The 21,645-nt window shown below is 42.5% G+C and overlaps 1 protein-coding gene across 1 annotated transcript in view; it reads right to left on the bottom strand.

The window, feature by feature from the left end:
• The window catches only part of KCTD15 (potassium channel tetramerization domain containing 15), a 68,436-nt gene that overhangs the window by 34,483 nt on the left and 12,308 nt on the right, over nucleotides 1-21,645 (bottom strand).

The raw sequence follows: 21,645 nt of genomic DNA, 5'->3' as shown, positions 1-21,645 counted from the left end.
AACTCTCTCCAATTTAACAAAAAACACCCAAATAATGCCTTGTACGCCGTGTTTTGTGTGTTTTGGTGGAGTGGGATGCTTCCCTCTTGAAGGGAGGCACCACTTGCCGCTACTCTACAACTGAAGTGTGCCTATAAGTGATCTGATCCTCTTAGTGCAGGCATGTCCAAAGTCCGGCCCGTGGGCCAATTGCGGCCCGCGTTCCATTTTTGAATGGACCGCCTGGTAATTTGGACATGTATATCCTTTGTGGGCCCCGACGATCTCCTAGCGCCCGGGCCACAAAAGATGTATATGCCTTGGAGGGGACAGGGAGGAGGTGGGATGAGCGCCGTATACACACAGGAGAATTTACTGTTTACGGGTGGCCTCTGTAATAGGAAGTCCCGTCTCCAGCATTGCCATTGGACGACTGTTCTGTCCATGGTGGTGCATTCCTGGCAATGGTGGTGCATTCCTGGCAATGGTGGTGCATTCCTGGCAATGGTGGGTACTGTATTCTTAGCAATGGTGAGGCTACATTCCGGGCAATGGTGGGTCTGCAGATGGGCACTTGTGAAGCTTCAGGTGGGCACTGACCCTTATTTTGCTTCACAGTTATTTATTAAAAAAAAAAAAAACTTTCCTGAAACTTCGCTCTTAAAGTGAAGGTGCGTGTTATACGCCAATAAATACAGTATATCCAAATAATACGCCCAAGCTCATCTCTTTACTGACACACAGCCACAAAGGCAAGATCATTCTTGTTGGGCAGTGTATTAGTGCTCAAACGAATTTTAATGGTTCAAAGAATGTCAGGCAAAATGGTCGGCCCTCACACATGTTCACTTCATCAAATCTGGCCCTCTTTGAATAAAGTTTGGACACCCCTGTCTTAGTGTGCACATGGGAGCCACATTCCTACAACTAATTATCTACACGCGGTTATATCTTATTTAGTATTAAATAAGACCCCAACATGTTAGGCATAACTTACCACCAAAGTGACAGTGTATGTAGCTTGGTTTATGTGATTTCTAATTCCATCTAGGCACTGCTAAAAAAAAATGTTGGGACTGTGCTGTCATGTCATGCTACTATGTTCTATTGCATACCTTTAAATAAAGAATAAAAAATAAATAAAAACCTTTCCATATCCTTTAATAATGTGATTTGGTGATTCTGCCATAATCTTTTCAGGTTCATACAAGGGGTGAATTTTAATGATAGGACCACTTTAAACCGTTTCCCATGCTGCACTGGCGGCGTAGTATTAGAAAAAAAAAAAAAAAAAAAAGTAAAAATCGATTCTGATTCACAATGTTCCAACGCTCCATCATCGAGTCACACATGTGACAGGATTTCTGTAACACAATGGGTCTGTCGTGTGCGAGTCCTGCCCTGGATTTAATACAAGGCCCCCCAATGAGAAGGCGATTATTTATGGGTCAGTTTCCTTGTGTCCCAGATGTTTTCTGTTAGGTCAGTAAACCATGGTGGGGATCTCTGTGTCGGCATCCATCAGGGTATATTTTACATTCTGCTTGCCCGGGTGTATTGGGGGGGGGGGGGGGGGGCGCCGGCGCTTAGTTTTCTATAAAGTGATAAAATCTCCAGTTTGTAATGATGATTCCAGCACTGAATGCAGAGGTCCTCCCTCCTCCCATCTCGTGTGCAGCTTCTTCCCAACCAGATCTGCACATGGTACAGCTGTAGCACTAGGTCAATAGCCCCCGGCTCTGAATCTCATTGGGCCCTCGGCGATAGGCTGCTCTTGTTCTATAGCATTCTGGGAGCTGAGATTGAAGTATTCATCATAGAAAACCTACTATGGGATTCGCAAGGACAGGCCAGCTCCATTACATCTTCTTTTTTTTTTTTATTTCATGTGCGTGTTTATGAATAGCGCAAGGCCTGCTTATGAAGACTGTGGAAATAATTGCTTCCGGTTTCATGCAGTTTCATATTTATTTTTTATTTTTTTGCTCTGAAATTGCGCCTGGTTTGCTTGCAATTTCTAAAAGTCTGACACGGGAAGTGGTGATCTCACAGTGAAATGTAACAGACTGGCGGAAATAAAATGGTGTTAAAAACTTGCGAATGATAAATTGTAAAAAGCCACCCTGGAGGAAGTTGCCTTTTTGTGAAATGAAAGAGTTATGCCGAGCGTTTTTTTCCGTCAGAATAAACACTAATGCCGCGTACACACGATCGGAATTCCGGGCAGAAAAAGATCATCGGAAAATGCGACCGTGTGTATGCTCCATCGGAATTTAGCTCTCCGAATTTCCGCCAGCCAAAAATTGATAGCATGTTCTCAATTTTCCAGACGGAAAAACTTTCTAACGTAATTCCGATCGTCTGTATGCAATTCCGACAAAAATCACGCATGCTCAGATTCAACTACGAGACGGAAGCTATTGGCTACTGAACTTTGTTTTTCTAGTCCCGTCGTACGTGTTGTACGTCACCGCGTTATAAACGATCGGAATTAGATGTGACCGTGTGTAGGCAAGACAGCTTGAGTCGAATTCCATCGGAATTCCGTCGGGAAAACCATCAGAGCTTTTTCCGATGAGAATTCCGATCGTGTGTACGAGGCATGACACACGATCGGAATTCTCGTCGGAAAAAGGTCTGATGGTTTTCCTGTCGGAATGTGAAGTTATGCCTAACATGTCAGGGAAAAAGAATTTCCGACAGCAATCCACTCAAACTGTCTTGCCTACATACGGTCACACCAAATTCCGACCGCCAAGAACGACGGGACTAGAGGAAGTTCAATACCCAGTAGCCAATAGCTTCCATCTCGTAGTTGAATCTGAGCATGCGTGAGTTTTTGTGCATCGGAATTGCTTACACAAGATCGGAATTTCCGAAAGTTTTTCCATCGGGAAAATTGAGAACATGCTATAAAATTTTTGCTGGCGGGATTTCGGCCAGCTAAATTCCGATGGAGCATATACACAGTCGCATTTTCCGATAAAAAGCTCTCATCTGTCTTTTGCTGGCCGAAATTCCGAACATGTGTACGCGCCATAAAGGTTTCTTCAAACGGAATTCCGCTCAAGCTGTCTTGCGTACACACGATCACACCAAAGTCCAGCCGTCAAGAACGTGGTGACGTACAACACGTGCGACGGGACTAGAAAAAGGAAGTTCAATAGCCAGTAGCCAACAGCCTCTGTCTCGTACTTTCTTCAGTACATTGTTGCGTAGTTTTTGGTACGTCGGAATAGCATACAGACGAGCGGTTTTCCCGATAAGAATCGGTTCCGTCCGAAAAATTTACAACATGTTCTATTTCTAGGTCCGTCAGAATTTTAGACGTAAAAAGTCAGATGAGGCATACAAACAATCAGAATATACAATGAAAAGCTCCCGTCGGACCTTTTCTGTCCAAAATTCCTCTTGTGTGTGTGTGGCATGAGGGCCCATTCACACCAGAAACTCCACCTAACGTAGCGTTTTTGATTGCACATTTATATGCATTTGAAGCGCACTTTAATTAGTTTACAGTGCATTTTTCTATATGTTTTTTGAGCTTGCCTTTCTTGGCTTAACCACTAGTATACAAGAAAAAGAACCGCTGCTCAAGGTGTATAGAGATAAGGCTGACTGGAGTATCTTGCAGAGTGCTGGCCTCGGCCCGCCTCCATGGGAAACTTGGAAAGAAGAAAGAAATCGCTGCACATCCAGAACTTCCGATGGCCTTTTATTTTGTTTCACAAAGGTAACACCAAAGACACCAAACTGTGGTCACGTAGATGCGTTTCACACATACATCTTGTGCTTAATCATTACCATTATTCGGTAAGGATTAAGCACAAGATGTATGTGTGAAACGCGTCTACAGTGTTAAAGTGGTTGTAAACCCTTCACATATACCCAGTGAAGTGACTGACCTCGGGTGATGCACAGAGATGAAACAAGTCCTCCTACGTAAGCTGTACCTGTTTATCTGCAGTCTTCTCTACATCCATTCAAAGTGCTTCATTTTAAAGCTTATCTGAAAGTTAATAAAAAAGGGGACACAGCACTGAAATTACACTCTGCAGAGCCCAGCGAGGAGAGCTCTGAGAGTTGATTGGATGGAAGAGACACACCCCGTTCACAGAGCTGAGGTTGTCAATCAGCTCCCCTGTCACCTTTTTTTTTTCTCTTAGTGTCAGGAAAGCTTGTCAGAAGTGACTCATGCTGATAGCTGAGGAAGGAGGCAGAAGATTTAATGACACTTAGTGCTCTGGATTAAGAGAAGTACACACTATAGAGGGATAAGCTTTGTTCATATTTCATGTCTGGGGTTTACAACCACTGTAAAGCAGGTGGTGTAAGAGACCCATCACTTCCTCGCTGCCTGTCAAATGCCTCTGAAAAGCAATCCACTGCAGAACGCTTTTCAGAGGGGCAACAAGGGCTGCGGCACGTATGAATGCAGCACTCTGATGTACAGGATAAAAAAAAAGGTTAAAACTGTATTTTATAAAAAATTTAATTATAATAATAATAATACGTTCAGGATTTTTTATGATATGCAGTGCTAAGTAGATTCAAGGGCCATTGTCAGTTTTAGAATGTAAAGCATCCGTGGTGAATATGCCAATTTAAAACGGTGTTAAACCCCCAACTAAAAATGTAATACAGTATATTGCAGCTTACCAATCCTTCAATGGGGTGGCTATATTCGTTTTCTTTTTTTAGGCTTTTAGGGGGTGTTAGAGGTGCCTTTATATTAATCACTTGCGGACCACCCGCCCACAATATACTGAAGATGGGCGGCCTGCACGGGCAAAGCGATGTACCCATACATCGCTGCCTGCTTGCGGGTTGTGGACACGTACATGCTGTGATTGTAGACAGCGGGAGCCTGTCAGCAGATCCTGGCCAATGATTCGCGGCTGGGACCTGCTGATCAGTTGTGTACAATCACAACCCAGAGCTCTGTGTTGAGAATCAACACATACACATAGGCACATATTTAACCCTTGATCGCCCTAGATGTTAAGCCAGCCAGTGGCATTAGTACAGTCACAGTGTATAGTATTAGCACTGATCAATGTATTAGTGTCACTGATGATGTCAGTAACAGTTAGTCCGATCCCCCCCAGCGCCAGTGTTGGATTTCCCGCCAAACTGTTGCAGTCCCATTATAAGTCGCTGATTACTGCCATTAGTAATATAAAACAAATTTTATTCCAGTATATATACCATCATTTGTAGATGCTAGAATTTTCACACAAACAAATCAATATACACTAATTGGGATTATTTATTTATTTATTTTTTTTATCAAAGACACATAGCAAAATACAATTAGCCCAAAATGTATGAAGAAATTAGATTTTTTTAAATGTTTTGATTGGATATGTTTTGTAGCAGAACGTAAAAAATATTGTTTTTTTTTTTGTTTATATTGCAAAAATTAAAAAACCCAGTGGTGATCAAATACTACTAAGGTTGCACTGATACTTGTATCGGTATCGGTGCCGATGCAAAGTATTTGCACAAGTATCGGTACTCGTGCAAATGCGCCGATACCTGAAACCGATACTTTCAGGCTCAGTTCTTAGAGCTGTCAGTGGGTCTTCCCGAGTTTTAAGGAAGTCTGGTAATTGGAGCTGTCAAAAAAAAAAAAAAAAAACAGCCGGCAATGTTTATTAACAACATTTCTCAGCCGCTGAAACACTAAAATAAGAAGAAACATTGTTTCTTTTTGTATCTTTCTGTTTCTTCCTCTGCAGATCAAAGGGATGAACAAATGAACAAATGTTCCTCTGTTTAACCCTTAATTTACTCTAATCAGCCTTAATTAACTCCCTACTCTCCTCCATTTAATTATTTTCCTGCTTTTTTTTTTTGTTTGTTTGTTCACGTCTATTTTTATAAACGATGAACAATTAAAACTTTTTTTGCTTTGCTTTGTTAGTGAATATTTTTACACATATATATTAATATATATTTACACATTTCACATTGAAAAAGCGCAAAATTAAAAAATGAAATCTATTTATTTAATTTGTAAATAACTTTTCAGTGCTTTGTACCATTGCTGACAGCTGAAGTGAAAACAACAGTTGTGGTATGTATCGATAATTGGTATCGACGAGTACTAAAAAAATAAAATAAAAAAAAGTATTGGCACTCGTACTCGTAAAAAAAAATGGTATTGGTGCATCCCTAAATACTAGCAAAGAAAATCTTTATTTGAGTGAAAAAAATTATTTAAATTTTGTTTTGATACCGCATTGCATGAAGCTTGTGCAATTACTATTATAATAATTAATTATTATTATTTAAAGTAGCATCATGCTGAATAGCAAAAATGGACCTGGTCATGAAGGGGGTAAAATTTTACGGAGGTCAATCGGTCAAAGCGCTTCCTTTCAGGTAATGGAGTATGCCAAATGTATAGCAGTGTAATTGCTAAATAAATTTCTAGTTAAAAGAATGGTCGGAAAATCTTTAAAAATTGCCAAAATCTATCAAATAGATTTCCTTGCCTTATTGACACGACGGAAGGAATTGCCCAGAGCAGCTTCATAATAGGCAAAACTGTCAGAAATCAATATCTCCCATTAGAAAAAAAAAAGAAAATATCAATTTTCACTTATTAGAAGTAGACCCCAGGATGGGGAGACAGTTCCATCCTGCAATCCATTTTTTTATAAATTCTTATTGCTCTTCCAACCAGAACCTTATTGCTGTCTCCTATCTGAAGAGTCTGAGAATACAGAGTTTGAATATTTAGGGGATCAAAAGTAACAGTTATAAACCAGAGACTTAGCGATAATAAAAGCATTTTTTTTTTAAAGAAAAAAAAAAATGATATACTTATCTGCTCTGTGCAGTGCTTTTGCACCTCTTCTCGGGTCCCTTATTGGTGCTCCTGGCCCCTCCCTCCTGCCCAGTTCCCCCCCAGAGCAAGCAGCTTGCAATCGGGGCACCCAGGAAGGCTCGCTCTCGAGCAGCGGCTCTGCGTGCTGATTCACACACAGAGCCCTGCCCCCTCTCTCTCCTCATTGGCTCACTGCCTGTGATTAATCTTGAGCCTTTGGAACCACTTTAAAGTGTAAGTTTACCTGCTTCAGCCCCCGGAAGATTTTACCCCATTCCTGACCAGATCACGTTTTGCGATTCGGCACTGGGTCACTTTAACTGAAAACTGCCCTGCCTTTTTCCCCAAAAATAGAGATTTCTTTTGATGGCATTTGATCATCTCTGCGGATTTTATTTTTTGTGATATAAACAAAAAAGAGCGATAATTTTGAAAAAAAAAAAATATTTTTTTTTACTTTTTGCTATAATAAATATTCCCCAAAAATATATAAAAAAAAACTATTTTTTTCCTCAGTTTAGGCCAATATGTATTCTACATATTTTTGGTAAAAAAACATTTGCAATAAGCATATGATTGGTTTGCGCAAAAGTTATAGAGTCTACAACATAGGGATAGATTTATGGCATTTTTATTATTATTTTTATTTTTTATTAATAATGGCGGCGATCTGCGATTTTTATCCTGACTGTGACATTATGGTGGACACATCAGACGCGTTTGATGCTATTTTGTGACCATTGTCATTTATAAAACGATCAGTGCTATAAAAATGCTTTTTTTTTTTTTTTTATTAGTCACTATGGAAGCATTTATTACGTTTTTTTTTTTTGTGGAAAAGGTGGAATTAGCATTTAATAAAAGGTACAGGTAAAAGTACATTATCATGTAAAGCTTATAGAAGATTTTAGGTCTTGGCATAGCTCCCAACTGTTCAAAGATACTGTCCCTGATTTCGAGGGACTGTCCCTGATTTGACGCAATGTCCATCTCTCCCCCATTCCTCCTCATTTGTCCCTCATTTTGGTCTGATCTATATAATTGTATATAAAATGCACTTTTTATCTTTCAAAAAGTGTTTCCCAGAGCTAAACCTTTCATCCAATTTCTAAATTGCTGCATTTGGAAATGTTAAAAACCAATATAAAGTAATGCCCCGTACACACGAGCGGATTTTCCATTGGAAAAAACTTGGATAGTTTTTTTGATGGACTTCCGCTCAAGCTTGGCTTGCATACACACGGTCGCACAAAAGGTCTCAGAACTTTCGACCGTCAAGAACACGGTGACGTACAACACTACGACGAGCCGAGAAAATGAAGTTCAGTGCTTCCAAGCATGCGTTGAATTGTTTCCCGACATGTGTAGGAATTTTGTGCGTCGGAAATGTCCGATCGGAACTTTTTTCCAACTGAAAAATAGAGAACCTTCTCTCAATCTTTTGCCGGCTGGAATTCTGCCAGCAAAAGTTCGATGGAGCGTACACACAGTTGGAATTTCCAACCAAAAGCTCTCAGCCGACTTTCTGATCATGTGTGCGCGACATAGTAGTAGTGGTAAAAAAAAAGCCCTTGTGGATTTAATTAACCTTTTTTCGGGTTGATTCTTCTTAAGGGGGTGTGGCAGGGGGGCGTGTCCTATGCCTACATACATTTGTTAGTAGGTGTCCCTCATTCCCATCTCAAAATGTTGGCAGGTATGGTCTTGGGTTTCACTATACTAAAATATCAAAGTTGGCTTTTCATTCAACCATCTCGAGGTTCACAATGTGGTGGCCTCTTGGGGTCCGGCCACATTTACAGCCTCTTAGGACTGGCAACCCCTGCAGTATCCTGCACCTATGCGGGCACTGGCCATACAGAACAATGGGCTTCCTGTCTACCTGTAGAGTATACAATGACTTACCTGTAGCGCAGAGGTCTCCGGCTCCTGAGAACCCATAAATGTTATTGGGAAGGCCTCGGCAGCCTCGAATTGGAGACAGCTGAGTCTATATCTTATACGTTTATATAAGATTCAGTCACTGCCCAGAGTTCTGTCAGCAGATAAACAGAAAGTAGTGGTTTTCCTGCACTGAAAATTGGGTTTTGGGTTCTGGTTACTACTACAGCAACATATGGAAAATTTTATTGAGTATAGCCTCATATAATGAGAGTCAGAAGGAAGTAAAAGCGTGCCATCATCCAATTTGAAACACTGAAAGGTAGGAAGGTGAAAATGTGAGGACAGTTGCTGATGCTGACCAATACACAAGGACACCCAGACGGACTATCGGATGGACTATCATGACACTGATACACAGACCCAAGGTTTAACCACTTGTCATCCACGCTATGGCCACAGCACGGATGTGAATTCCCGGGAGAATGTCATATGACGGCCTCCCCTGTGCGCGCCCCCTGCAGGGCGCGTGCTGAGCGCGCTGTGATCACCGAGTCACCGAGACTCGGGTGATCACCGATCTGAGTAAGGGGCCGGTCCTGGCCCCTTACTGTGTTATCAGCTGTCAGCCAATGACAGCTAATCACATGATCAAAACAAAAGCTCTGTGATAGTTTTTTTTTCTCCTCACGCTGACAGCGGAGGAGAAAATAAAAGCCGATCACTGGCTCACCTTAAAGGGACATCAGTCCTGAAACGGAAGAGGCAATTATGCCTTATAATTGCCATCTGAAAGTGCCCCACAAGTGCCACCTATCAATGCCCACAAGTGGTGCCAATCAGTGCCATCTTGAAGTGCTGCCTATCAGTGCCCATCACTGCCACCTATCGGTGCCCATCACTACCGCCTCATCAGCGTACATCAATGACGGACAAAAATTACCAGTTTTAAAATTTTATAACAAAATAAAAAAATGTATAAAATGTATTTTTTTTAATTCGGTCTTTTTACATTTTTTTTTAACAAAAAAATCGCACAGGTGATCAAAATACCACCAAAAGAAACCTCTAAAAAAATTGAAAAATGATAAAAATGTAATTTGGGTATTTGGGTACAGTGTTGTATGACCGCACAATATTCATTCAAAGAGTGTCAGTGTTGAAAGCTGAAAATTGGTCTGGATAGGAGGGGGGTTTAAGTGCCCAGTAAGCAAGTGGTTAAGGTAAAAAAATATATAAGTTTTAATACAATTCAACCAAAAATAATACAAACATATTAAAAAATACCCCACACATACACTAACTCCCAACGGGTACCCCCGTAAGGCTAGAGTTGAGGTGGAGTATGCAGGGATCCTCAGCAATATAGACTCTTTGGGGTTGATTTAATAAAGGCAAATAGACTGTGCACTTTGCAAAGTGCAGTTGCTCCAGAGCTTAGTAAATGAGGTAGGGCTTCACTTACCCAATCAGGTGCAAAGAAAATTTAAAAAAAATGCATTTTTTGCTTGCACATGATTGGATGATGGAAGTCAGCAGAGCTTCTGCTCATTTACTAAGCTCTGGAGCAACTGCAAAGTGCACTGTCTATTTGCCTTTAGTAAATCTTTATGTTTATCCTTTGAGATTTTGCACTTTAGGCTAGCGGGTTCGAAATATTTACCTACACCACCGGTAGAGTCCCACATCTCAAATGTCCAACCCCTCCCCCCACCACCTTACATACCGGAGCGAGAAAACTGACTGCAGCCACAGACCTGGCCTGCAAAAATCTAATTTTTCATACTTTTTCTAATATATGTCTTCCTTAAATTAATATTTAACTCAAGAAAGAGGCAAGCAAGGGAGTCCGGGGGAGGAATAATTACCTCTTTGGAGCAGAAATGCCTGAAGGACTTTGTACAGAAGACAAGATTTTAAAGGCTGGGGGACGTCAGTAGTTGCAAACTTTCAAAATACAGCATCGAGCTTTTATAATAAAAAGACAGAAGCTGCTCATTATGGGATGCGTGATAAAAGGTGACACCCTAAATACGAAAACTCCGACAGAGGACAGCAAACACTTGAATGTTTAAAGGGACAGTAGTAACCTTTAAGCCCAGCTTTTGTTAATTGGACCTGGTATAGAGAACTACATAGTCACAGATATTAGCATATTCATTTTATTCTAAAAGTTTGATTCAGGCTTTTTAAATCTGCAGCTTTGATTAAAAAAAAAAAAAAAAAAACCTAGTGACCCTAAAAAAGATCTTTGTTTAGGCACTTTCTGTATGGCATGACAACGCTCTGTCCCTGCTTTCTGATTGGGCCCCTGAGCTGTTAGCCTGTCAAATGGGCTTCAAATGGAGAATACAGGTGGTCATTCTTACACCCCCATTGCACAGGTATTTTCGACTGTGTGCAGCTGATGCTTCAGGGAGCATAGGTGTGAGCCCCCCAAAGCTCAAACACACATGCCTTTCTCTGCAGCCTCAGCTGCACAGGGCAGTGAATGAATGGGAAGCACTCTGTGCTGAGTGGCTTCCTGTTCATTCACACACCGAAGCATAGTAAATACAGTTTTCTGTGCTTCAGTTATGAATGGACACAGTGAGCGAGTGTGTTCACTGTAGGGGTGCAACGGATCAAAAAACTCACGGTTCAGATCAGAGTCACGGATCGGATCATTTTTCGGATCACCAAATAAAAAATAAAAAGACTCCCAACTGTAATATCCACGTCATCTCCCCACTGTAATATCCACGTCATCTCCCCCCACTGTAATATCCACGTCATCTCCCCCCACTGTAATATCCACAATCTCCCCCACTGTAATATCCACAATCTCCCCCACTGTAATATCCACGTCATCTCCCCCACTGTAATATCCACAATCTCCCCCACTGTAATATCCACAATCTCCCCCACTGTAATATCCACGTCATCTCCCCCACTGTAATATCCACAATCTCCCCCACTGTAATATCCACAATCTCCCCCACTGTAATATCCACGTCATCTCCCCACTGTAATATCCACGTCATCTCCCCCACTGTAATATCCACAATCTCCCCCACTGTAATATCCACGTCATCTCCCCCACTGTAATATCCACAATCTCCCCCACTGTAAAATCCACTTAATTTCCCCACTGTAATATCCACGTCAACTCCTCCACTGTAATATCCACATTATCTCCCCCCACTGTAATATCCACGTCATCTCCCCACTGTAATATCCACGTCATCTCCCCACTGTAATATCCACGTCATCTCCCCCACTGTAATATCCACGTCATCTCCCCACTGTAATATCCACGTAATCTCCCCACTGTAATATCCACGTCATCTCCCCACTGTAATATCCACATCATCTCCCCCACTGTAATATCCACGTCATCTCCCCCACAGTAACATCCACAATCTCCCCCACTGCTGTAATATCCACAATCTCCCCCACTGCTGTAATATCCACAATCTCCCCCGCTGTAATATCCACATCATCTCCCCCACTGTAGTATCCACAATCTCCCAACTGTAATATCCACGTCATCTCCCCCACTGTAATATCCACGCCTCCCCCACTGTAATATCCACGTCTCCCCCACTGTAATATCCACGTCTCCCCCACTGTAATATCCACGTCATCTCCCCCACTGTAATATCCACAATTTCCCCCACTGTAATATCCACAATTTCCCCCACTGTAATATTCACATCATCTCCCCCACTGTAATATTCACATCGTCTCCCCCACTGTAATATCCACGTCATCTCCCCCCACTGTAATATCCACGTCATCTCCCCCACTGTAATATCCACGTCATCTCCCCCACTGTAATATCCACATCATCTCCCCCACTGTAATATCCACATCATCTCCCCCACTGTATTATCCATGTCATCTACCTCACTGTAATGGACATCTCCCCCACTGTCATAGACATCTCCCCCCACTCACTGTAATATCCACAGACATCTCCCTCACTGTATATCCACAGACAGCTGCCGGGTGTACCAAGATGGCCGCCGCTCCAGAGCTAGGCCGAAGCCGCGGCCTTTCCTAAGGCCGAGACAGCGGAGTGTTCTGCAGATCGCATGGTGTACTGATCCGAACAGGTTGACCCGTTCGGATCACAGATCGGTGACGATCCGTTGCACCACTAGTTCACTTGTTCATTTAGAAAAGGAAGGGGTCAGTAAATGACCTTGGTTTGAGAGTAACTTGGTTTGAGAGCGTTTTGCAAGACCAGCAAACATTTTTTATACATTTTTGACTTGATATAAAAGCAATGTCTTGATATACAAGTAGCATCATGTCACGTCTGAGTATAAAAGAGAAGAGAGGCGCCTTTAAGTGTAGCAATATGGTTCCATTTAATGAAGGTACAACATTTAGCAACATATTGCTACACTTAAGCCCTGTACACACAATCCGAAAATCGTACGAAAAATGCTGCATTTGAATCGATCGTGCAATAATCGGATCGTTAGTACAGAGCTTTCAAGAGCTGATCAGGACAGTTCATCAGATATTATTCTATCGGACATGCACGGAAATTTTTTTTGTACTATACCAGATCGTCCAATTTTCGTTTAAGCAGTACAGCTGTGGTTTGGAGGGGTGGATGGCTTCCGTGGACATGGCATCAAATTAATCACACTAGAACACAGCCCGGGATCCTTGGTAGGCATAGTAACTCGGAGAGGAGATTGAACTGGCGCACTGAATATTTGGGGATGAGCAACTCTCCTTAATTGAACCATGTCACTAGGGGGCGGTGGGGGGGGGGACATCACCACTCCACGGAGGATATCTACTAGATCATATGGTAAGTCGCGGAACTGTATCCTTGTGTTATGGTAGACTGCCTCCGGCTGGAGGTAGGAATGTTCGTGTATCTATCTGGAAAAAGCTGGGGGGGGGGGGATACATCACAAGTTTAAGCGATACCTTTTATGTTGTACTGTTTTCTGTACAAGTAAGTTTGTGGCCGGCTGTTGCCCACAATGTGTGGCTTGCTATAACATGTATTGTATAAAACAAAATAAAAAAAATATATAAAAAAAAAAAGCAGTACAGCTGTCGTTCACAAAAATGCAATACAAATGCATTACAACACATGACATCACTTCCGGATTTTTCTTCTGTCGTACGAGAATTTTCGTGACTTTAGTAAACTCATCAGATTTGACGTGAGATTAGCGTGCAAAAAAAACCCAAAAAAAACACGGACAAATCATTCGTCCGATAATCGGATCGTGTGTACGAGGCATTAGAGGCGCCTCTCTTCTCTTTTATACTCTGGAGCTCCTGTTGGATTTTTCTTCTAATCCCCTTGTGGGGGTTTCCATTTGTGGATGGACATTTTATGGTCACACAACCTGGTCACATTGCTATAATCTTTTTATATGGACTATAAACTGAAGGACTTATGAATAAATGGTAGTGGAACGAATCATCTGACTTTCCATTATTTCTCATGGAGAAATTTGCATTGATATACAAGTGCTTTGGATTACAAGCATGGTTCTGGAACAAATTATGCTCGCAATCCAAGGTTTTAATGTATTTACTAGCCTTTTCCACTCCACCCTGAAACATCCCCCACAGCAGCCGGAGGAGAGGAGTGGGTCCAGCAGTACTGTGGGGTGGTGGAACAACAAATCAGACTGGGCTGTAAGGAGAATCGGCACCACACAGAGTGATTAGGGTGTGCCCGGGCACCCCTGGCCCACCCCCTGCACACGCCTATTTCAGGGAGTATATGTAGACAGAAATTTGCTAAGAGGCTGGAGGAGAAATGTAGCAATGAGATGGGCAAAAAAGTGAAAAAAAATATTTTTTTTTTTTAAAAAAACAACAACACTGCCTTTGTTTATTGTACACAGGGGGTCATTTACGAAAGGCAAATTCACTGTGCACTACAAATTGCACTGAAAGTGCACTTGGAAGTGCAGTCGCTGTAAATCTGAGGGGTAGATCTGAAATAAGGGGAAGCTCTGTTGACTTTATCATCTAATCATGTGCAAGCTAAAATGCTGTTTTTTGTTTCCCTTGCATTTCCCCCTCGGATCTACAGCGACTGCACTTCCAAGTGCACTTTCAGTGCAATTTCAAGAGCACTTTGCACTTGTAGTGCAAAGTGGATTTGCCTTTCGTAAATAACCCCCACTGTTTTAGCAAACTAAGGGGTTGATTTACTAAAGGCAAATAGACTTTGCACTTTAAAAAAGTGCAGTTGCACTCTGCAAAAGTAGTTGCTCCAAAGCTTAGTAAATGAGGCAAAGATTCACTTTGCAAAGAATACCCAATCAGGTGCAAGGAAATAGAAAAAAAACAGCAATTTTGCTTGCACGTGATCGGACAATGGAAGTCGGCAGCTCATTTACTAAGCTCTGGAGCAACTGCTCTTGCACTGTGCAATTTATTTGCCTTTAATAAATCAACCCCTAAAAGGTCATCCACTTAGGGTTAAGGTCTACTTTTAGGAACACACTGTTCAAGCAGGAAATTCCGTGTCAATGACCACATTGCCAGTGCCTATGGGCTTTTGTAATTACACATTACCCCCTCAGCATTTCGCAACACATTATATCTAACGATGAAAGTATGGAGATTTTACACCACAGGTCCAATTTATGGCTCACCCATGCACCCTAATGAAAGCCAACCCCAAGCCATTAACCTTTGGCATCATGTTTGTCAGCAAAGACCTATTTCCCTACACCTTCCCCATAAAAAAAAAACTATAATCCCGGCTTTTTATTATAAGTGAATTGTAAATCTGTATCTCTTAGTAAAGCAAGATGTTTTCAAGCATAGGTATCATGAGTCCTCCCAGGGAGGTTGTAACGCTCTATCAAGCTTAATTACAGGTCAAAGTTATGAACACAGTACCTGTAATTAGAAGCGGATCATCAATTAACGCAGAAAACTGGTTTCGGCCCCTCCCTCCAGAGCGTGCAGGGACGTTTCCTTGGCCTTGTTTAGGTCGGTGACAGGGGTGACACTTAGATACATTCACAGCAGCAATAATAATTCGATTTGGCAGACATTGCAAAAGTCAAGGAAACAACTGAAACCTCCTATATAGGAGTGTTGGTGTTGCCTATAATAACGAGGAAGATCTTGGTAATTTCCTAGTGTACAACAGAAAAGGAAGACTTCTAAATTGGTTGTGTTGGCAAACATACTTCCTCTGACAAATTTTAAGTAATAAAATTTAAACTGCACACTTATGGGCGAAGGTTGGTGGACTCCTGACCATCACACCTGTACAACAAGCATGATGAACATTCCATTCCAAAACCATGGCCATAAATATGGAGTTGCCCCCTCCCTCTATGGCCAATACTATGGAGTTGCTCCTCTTTTTTTAGTTGTAACATCCTCCACTTTTTTGGGGAAGATGAGAGTCAAGAGAGACAAGAGTTTGAAGGGTGTCTGTGCCCATTTAGGAGGTCAGGTACTGATGTTGGATAAGAAGACCTGTCTCACAATTAGTGCAGGGCCTTCCCCAAACTGTTACCACAGGGTAGTTGTAAAGTTGTCTACAATGTCCTTGTATGGAGTAGTATAAACAGGACCCTTCACTGGAGACACCAAATTTTGGAGGGGGGTCCACATGCAGATACCTCCCAACATTTTGACATGGGAATGAGGGACACCTACTAGCAAATGTATGAAGGTATAGGACACACCCCCTTAAAGGCGAATTCACTGAAAAAAAAAAAAGGTTATTATTTTTATTTTTTTACCACTCTTCCTTTATATTGGCTTTTGAAATTCACAAATGCAGCAATTTAGAAATTCAATAAAAGGTTTAGCACTGGGAAACACTTTTTGAAAGATAAAAAATGCATTTTATATAAAACGTTATAGATCAGACCAAAATGAGGGACAAATGAGGAGGAAAGAGGGACAGAGGGACATTGCTCCAAATCAAGGACAGTCCCTTGAAATCAGGGACAGTTGGGAGCTATGAGATAGTCATATAGTGTACATGTTTAGATTTAGTTTACACAGACCTCTGGATGCAAAGCTGGTAAATGCAAGTCAACAAAAGCAAAGACTTTGCTAATGCCTTGTACACACGATGAGAAAATCGGCCGAAAATACAGCTTTCAGAGCGATCCTCTGATAATATGATCTTTAGTACACGGCTTTCGAGAGCCGATCGCGATAGTTCATGCAAAAATATTCAGAGGGACAAGCACAAAAAAATTTCTTGTACGATAACAGAGCAAACGATTTCCAGGTACTTAATATGGTATTTATACAAAAAAAAAAAGTGTGACCAAGACCATGCAAGTTAGGAAATTAAAGAAATACAATACAATGCAGTACAATACATTATATCACTTCAGAAGTTGTATTCTATTGTACAAGAATTTTCGTAACTTTAGTAACCTTTTGGTTTTTGATAGGAGACTAGCATGCAAAAAAAAAAAAAAAAAACACGGAAGATCATTGGTCCGATATTCTTATTGTTAGTACGAGGCTTAAGGCTTGGAGCTCATGGATGGAGGTTTAGTAGTATTGAGGTTTTGCTGCTTTAATCTCTAGAATAGAGTATGTAATTCACTATTCACTAATGATCAAAAAACATATCCAAATGTGTGTGTGAATATTAGCTTCTACAGGATACTCGTTGACCTTACTCCATTGGGAGCCATTTGGTCAAAATCCACTTTATTGTCAAAAGTATTGGGATGCCTGCCTTTACACACACTTGAACTTTAATAACACCCCAGCCTTAGTCCGTAGGGTCCAATATTGAGTTGGCCCACCCTTTGCAGCTATAACAGCGTCAACTCTTCTGGGAAGGCTGGAGTGTGTCTATGAGAATGTTTGATCACTCTTCCAGAAGCGCATTTGTGAGTTCAGGCACTGATGTTGAGTTGACGAGAAGGCCTGGCTCGCAGTCTCCACTCTAATTCACCCTAAAGGTGTTTTATCGTGTGAGGTCAGGGCTCAAGTTGTTCTATCCCAAACTCGCTCATCCATGTCTTTATGGAGCTTGCTTTGTGCACTGGTGCGCAGTCATGTTGGAACAGGAAGGGGCCATCGCCAAACGGCTCCCACAAAGTTAGGAGCATGAAATTGTCTGAAATGTCTTGGTATGCTGACGCCTTAAGAGTTCCCTTCACTGGAACTAAGGGGCCAAGCCCAACCTCTGAAAAACAACCCCGCTCCACCAAATGATTTGGACCAGTGCACAAAGCAAGTTCCATAAAGACATGGATGAACAAGTTTGGGGTGAAGGAACTTGACTGGGCTGCACAAAGTCCCAATAGAACACCTTTGGGATGAATTAGAGTGGAGACTGCAAGCCAGGCCTCATCCAACAACATGGCCTCTTTCTGAGACCAATTATTTTTTGTTTTTTTGTTTTCAACCTTGACTAAAAAATTAACCATGAAATCAGAACACATGAAACAATTGCACTAGGATTCAGTAATGGTACAACCTTCAAAAAGGAAGGGTTTCAACCCCTCCTGAAAGGGGCAAGACACTCTGGTCTACTTGGCCAAAGCCAGGTGGATCCCACTCCTTGGGGACCCTTTGAAGCTGGTCCACTAAGTACTTGGTGAGGTCTCTCCCAAAGAGACACCCTCGGTTGGGGAGAGGAAAATGATCCACAGACTACAGATCTTCTTCCCAACATCAGAGCAGGCGTTGATAACCTGCAACGTCAGTCTCTGTGCGAGGAAAACAAATATAGACCACACTGCCCACAACAAACAGTACAAAAACAAAATAAAAAGTATCATGTGCATAACAAAAGGCAGGCCTTCTGGCTGATATAACAATTGCTCTAAGCAAGCCAAAAGGCCTGCTCAAGAAGCGTGGGCACAAATAGCAAAAATTATATGAGCTAGTTCCGAGGGGGCAGGCTCCATATTGGGGATGTTCCTGCAGTCCTCCTGAGAACTGGGGGTGCCTGAAACTGCTGGGGGAGGAGATTCATCCCAGTAATGTGCATGTCATCCAGAGCAGTTGGCACCTATGGGTCATTCGGTGTGCTCTGGCACACATAAGCTTCCTTATTACATTAGGAATGACCAATTACTAATAGCCCTTGGATAAAGACACCATCTTTCTGTTCCTGAAAACTGCTAAGAACAGATACTACACTTAATCTTAGCCAAAAGAGAAGACCACCTGTCACTTTGTGACTGCTTGTTGAGCAATATAAATGTAGTGCCAGCTCCTGAAGAGCACGCGCTATGTTTTTGAAAGTTAAGGTTACACCTGAACTGCAGATTGGTTTGGGTACAATTGTTCTAAATTTGGACCTCAGCATCAGTCTGACTGGACTATAGGATGTTCAGCCTGGCCACAAGGGGCACTGTCTCTTCTGGCAGGCATGGAACCACACTCTAGTTGGGTGCTTTAAGTTTACTCTGTTTTGGAGCCCGTCCAGTGGGAGTGTCACTCTTGCTGTGCTTTCTGGGAGAGGGTACTTAAGATGCAGATGCCATGTGGCTCGGGGTTCCGGTCCAGAAGTATGTTCTGACTCCATGGTCCTGGTCCTCCTGACCAGCCCCCAGAAGGGTATGGCCTGGGGTGCGGATCCACCCGGCTTATTGTCTCGGGGCTGGCTAGCCCGAGGCAAGGAAACTAAAGAGGGATTCCGAGGTGGTCCGCAGCCATCTCCGGTAGTTGGAGAGGCCCAGTAACCTCGTAGCTATCCAGGGGAGGACTCTTCAGAAGAAGGCCACGTACAGGTTGGCTTCTTAGCAAGAGCCTGGTAGGGCTGAAGTACCTAAGTGAATCCTGTCTCGTGGGTATTGCCAAGCTGGCTGAAAGATCCAGGTATCACACGAGTGTTCCACAAGTCTTCGTTTCCTGAATGTTCTACAACACTGTCTGTGGCAGAGACGTATTCCTGTAAGTTCTACAACAATGTCTTTGGCAGAGACTTGTTCCTGAGTGAAGCACCTTGTTGGCTGCTAGGCCTTGTGAGAGAGGGACTATCCAACTTGAGTGAACATCCAGTTGTGAATGGCTATTCTCTGGATTTAGTCAAAGTAAGCAAGTCCTTTATTATTGACTTTGACACTAATGCCGCGTACACACGAGCGGACTGTATGGTGTACTTAGTCCGTCATACAATCAGACGGACAGTCCGTTCAGTCGAAAGTATGACGGACTAAGTACGCCATACAGTCCGCTCGTGTGTACGCGGCATTAGTGTCAAAGTCAATAATTGACCACACACGGATACCCAAACAGTCCGTCGAAAGCTTGCGCGATGACGTGTACAGCACGTACGACGGGACTAGAAATAGGAAGTCCAATACACAGCAAAGCACCCTTCCGCCGTGTAAATCCTTTCTGGGCATGCGCCATTCTTAGTCCGTCGAACTAGCCTACTGACGAGCGGATTGTCCGCTGATACCAAAGTACGACGGACAGAATTTAGAAAAATCCGAAATACTTAGTACGCCAGACTGCACGCTGAAAAAGTCCACTGAAGCCCACACACGAGCGGACTGTCCGCTGAAATGTGTTTCGACGGACTAAGTACGCCATACAGTCCGCCCGTGTGTACGCGGCATAAGAGTACCTGAACTTCCTTCCTAACCCTCTGATCCTATTTTAAGAGACTGTTCGTTGTCTACATTTTTTGCAATAAAAATCCCTTTATGCGGATCTGTCGTCAGTCTCTAAAGTTACTGGGCTATCTACCATGGGAAACCCCTAGACACAAATCGAGGTAAGCCCAATCAAACCAGCAGCTCCTTTGGGGGTTAGTTTGTATGTAATTTGTATGGCACTCTCACTCTTTCTATATATTTTTGACTGCTCTGGAGATCCCCACAAATCCCCGGCTGACAAAGAGCTGCCTCTAAAACTCAAATCTCAAGTTTTACCCTTCCTATTCAGGGCCGACGATCCACAGGCACACCGACTGTCAAGATGGAAGGCGCTGGTGCGTTATCTTGCCAGCTAACACGCAAAATTAATAATTTTGCATTGAATTGGCTATTAGTAGCTTATTTTTATGGGCCCATGTTTTAGGTTGAGTCACCCTTTGAAATCAACACAAGGACTGTTAGAATCTTACTACATGGCGAATAGATTTTTAATAGTGGTAACTGAAGCCAAACATCTGGTAGCACAGGGAAGCGAGCATTTGTCTCTAATTACGATGTTACAAGCACGACCCTCATAGCCAAAATATGCCGCATACCCTGAACTACCCCTCTGTCTGAGGGCTGCACTTCTTTTCTTTCACCTCAGAGACTTGTGGTAAAAAGAAATGACGACAGATGAGCTGCAGCATCCGTTTCTAGACTCAGGATGACCTTGCTGAATGTGAAGAGCTGGTTACACATTTACCTGTTGTTCCAGAAGCTTATTACACCAGATCACAACCTGTGTGTTTGTAAGTCGGGGCAGAGGCCGGTCAGACGCAACCGGAAAACACAGCAAAGCCAATTTGTCTGCATCGCTATAATAAAAAAAAACTCTGCTAATTAGGCAGATAATTACAGTGCTGGGCTAAATAAAAAAAAATAAAACACGTACGGGCTTAAAGCACATTATCTTTGCATGCGGCTCACAGCAGGGGTCCGGTGTGGCCCCATTCACCATTTCAGATCTGATTTCAGACCAAATTTTGGGCTGAATTCGGACCTGAAAGGGGCGAAAATACACACAGGACATCTGTGCAAATTCGCACCGGAGCCGCAGCAGAGATTTGTGAACCGGCTCCATAGAGAGCCGGGAAAAATCTCCTGCTATAGCAGCCAATTCGCAATAGTGTGAACCCGGCCTAACTCTGTGGTGAAGGGTCACACCTGACTAGGAAAATGGTATGCAACTTTTTTTTTTTTTCTAGGGTTACACATCTGAAGCCATCAATGTACCATTTAACTAAAGGGGGAATTCATGATGAGACGTTCACATTTGCACTTGCTTGCTGTGCCACATTTTCTGTGTGTGGTCACTCCTCCTAC

Source organism: Lithobates pipiens, unplaced genomic scaffold, assembly GCF_037356315.1.
Source record: "Lithobates pipiens isolate NorthernLeopardFrog02 unplaced genomic scaffold, aLitPip1_a1.2 Scaffold_10, whole genome shotgun sequence".
NCBI classification, from domain to species: Eukaryota; Metazoa; Chordata; class Amphibia; order Anura; family Ranidae; genus Lithobates; species Lithobates pipiens.
Note: the sequence above shows the minus strand (reverse complement) of the source record. Positions and strands in the feature narration are given on the sequence as shown.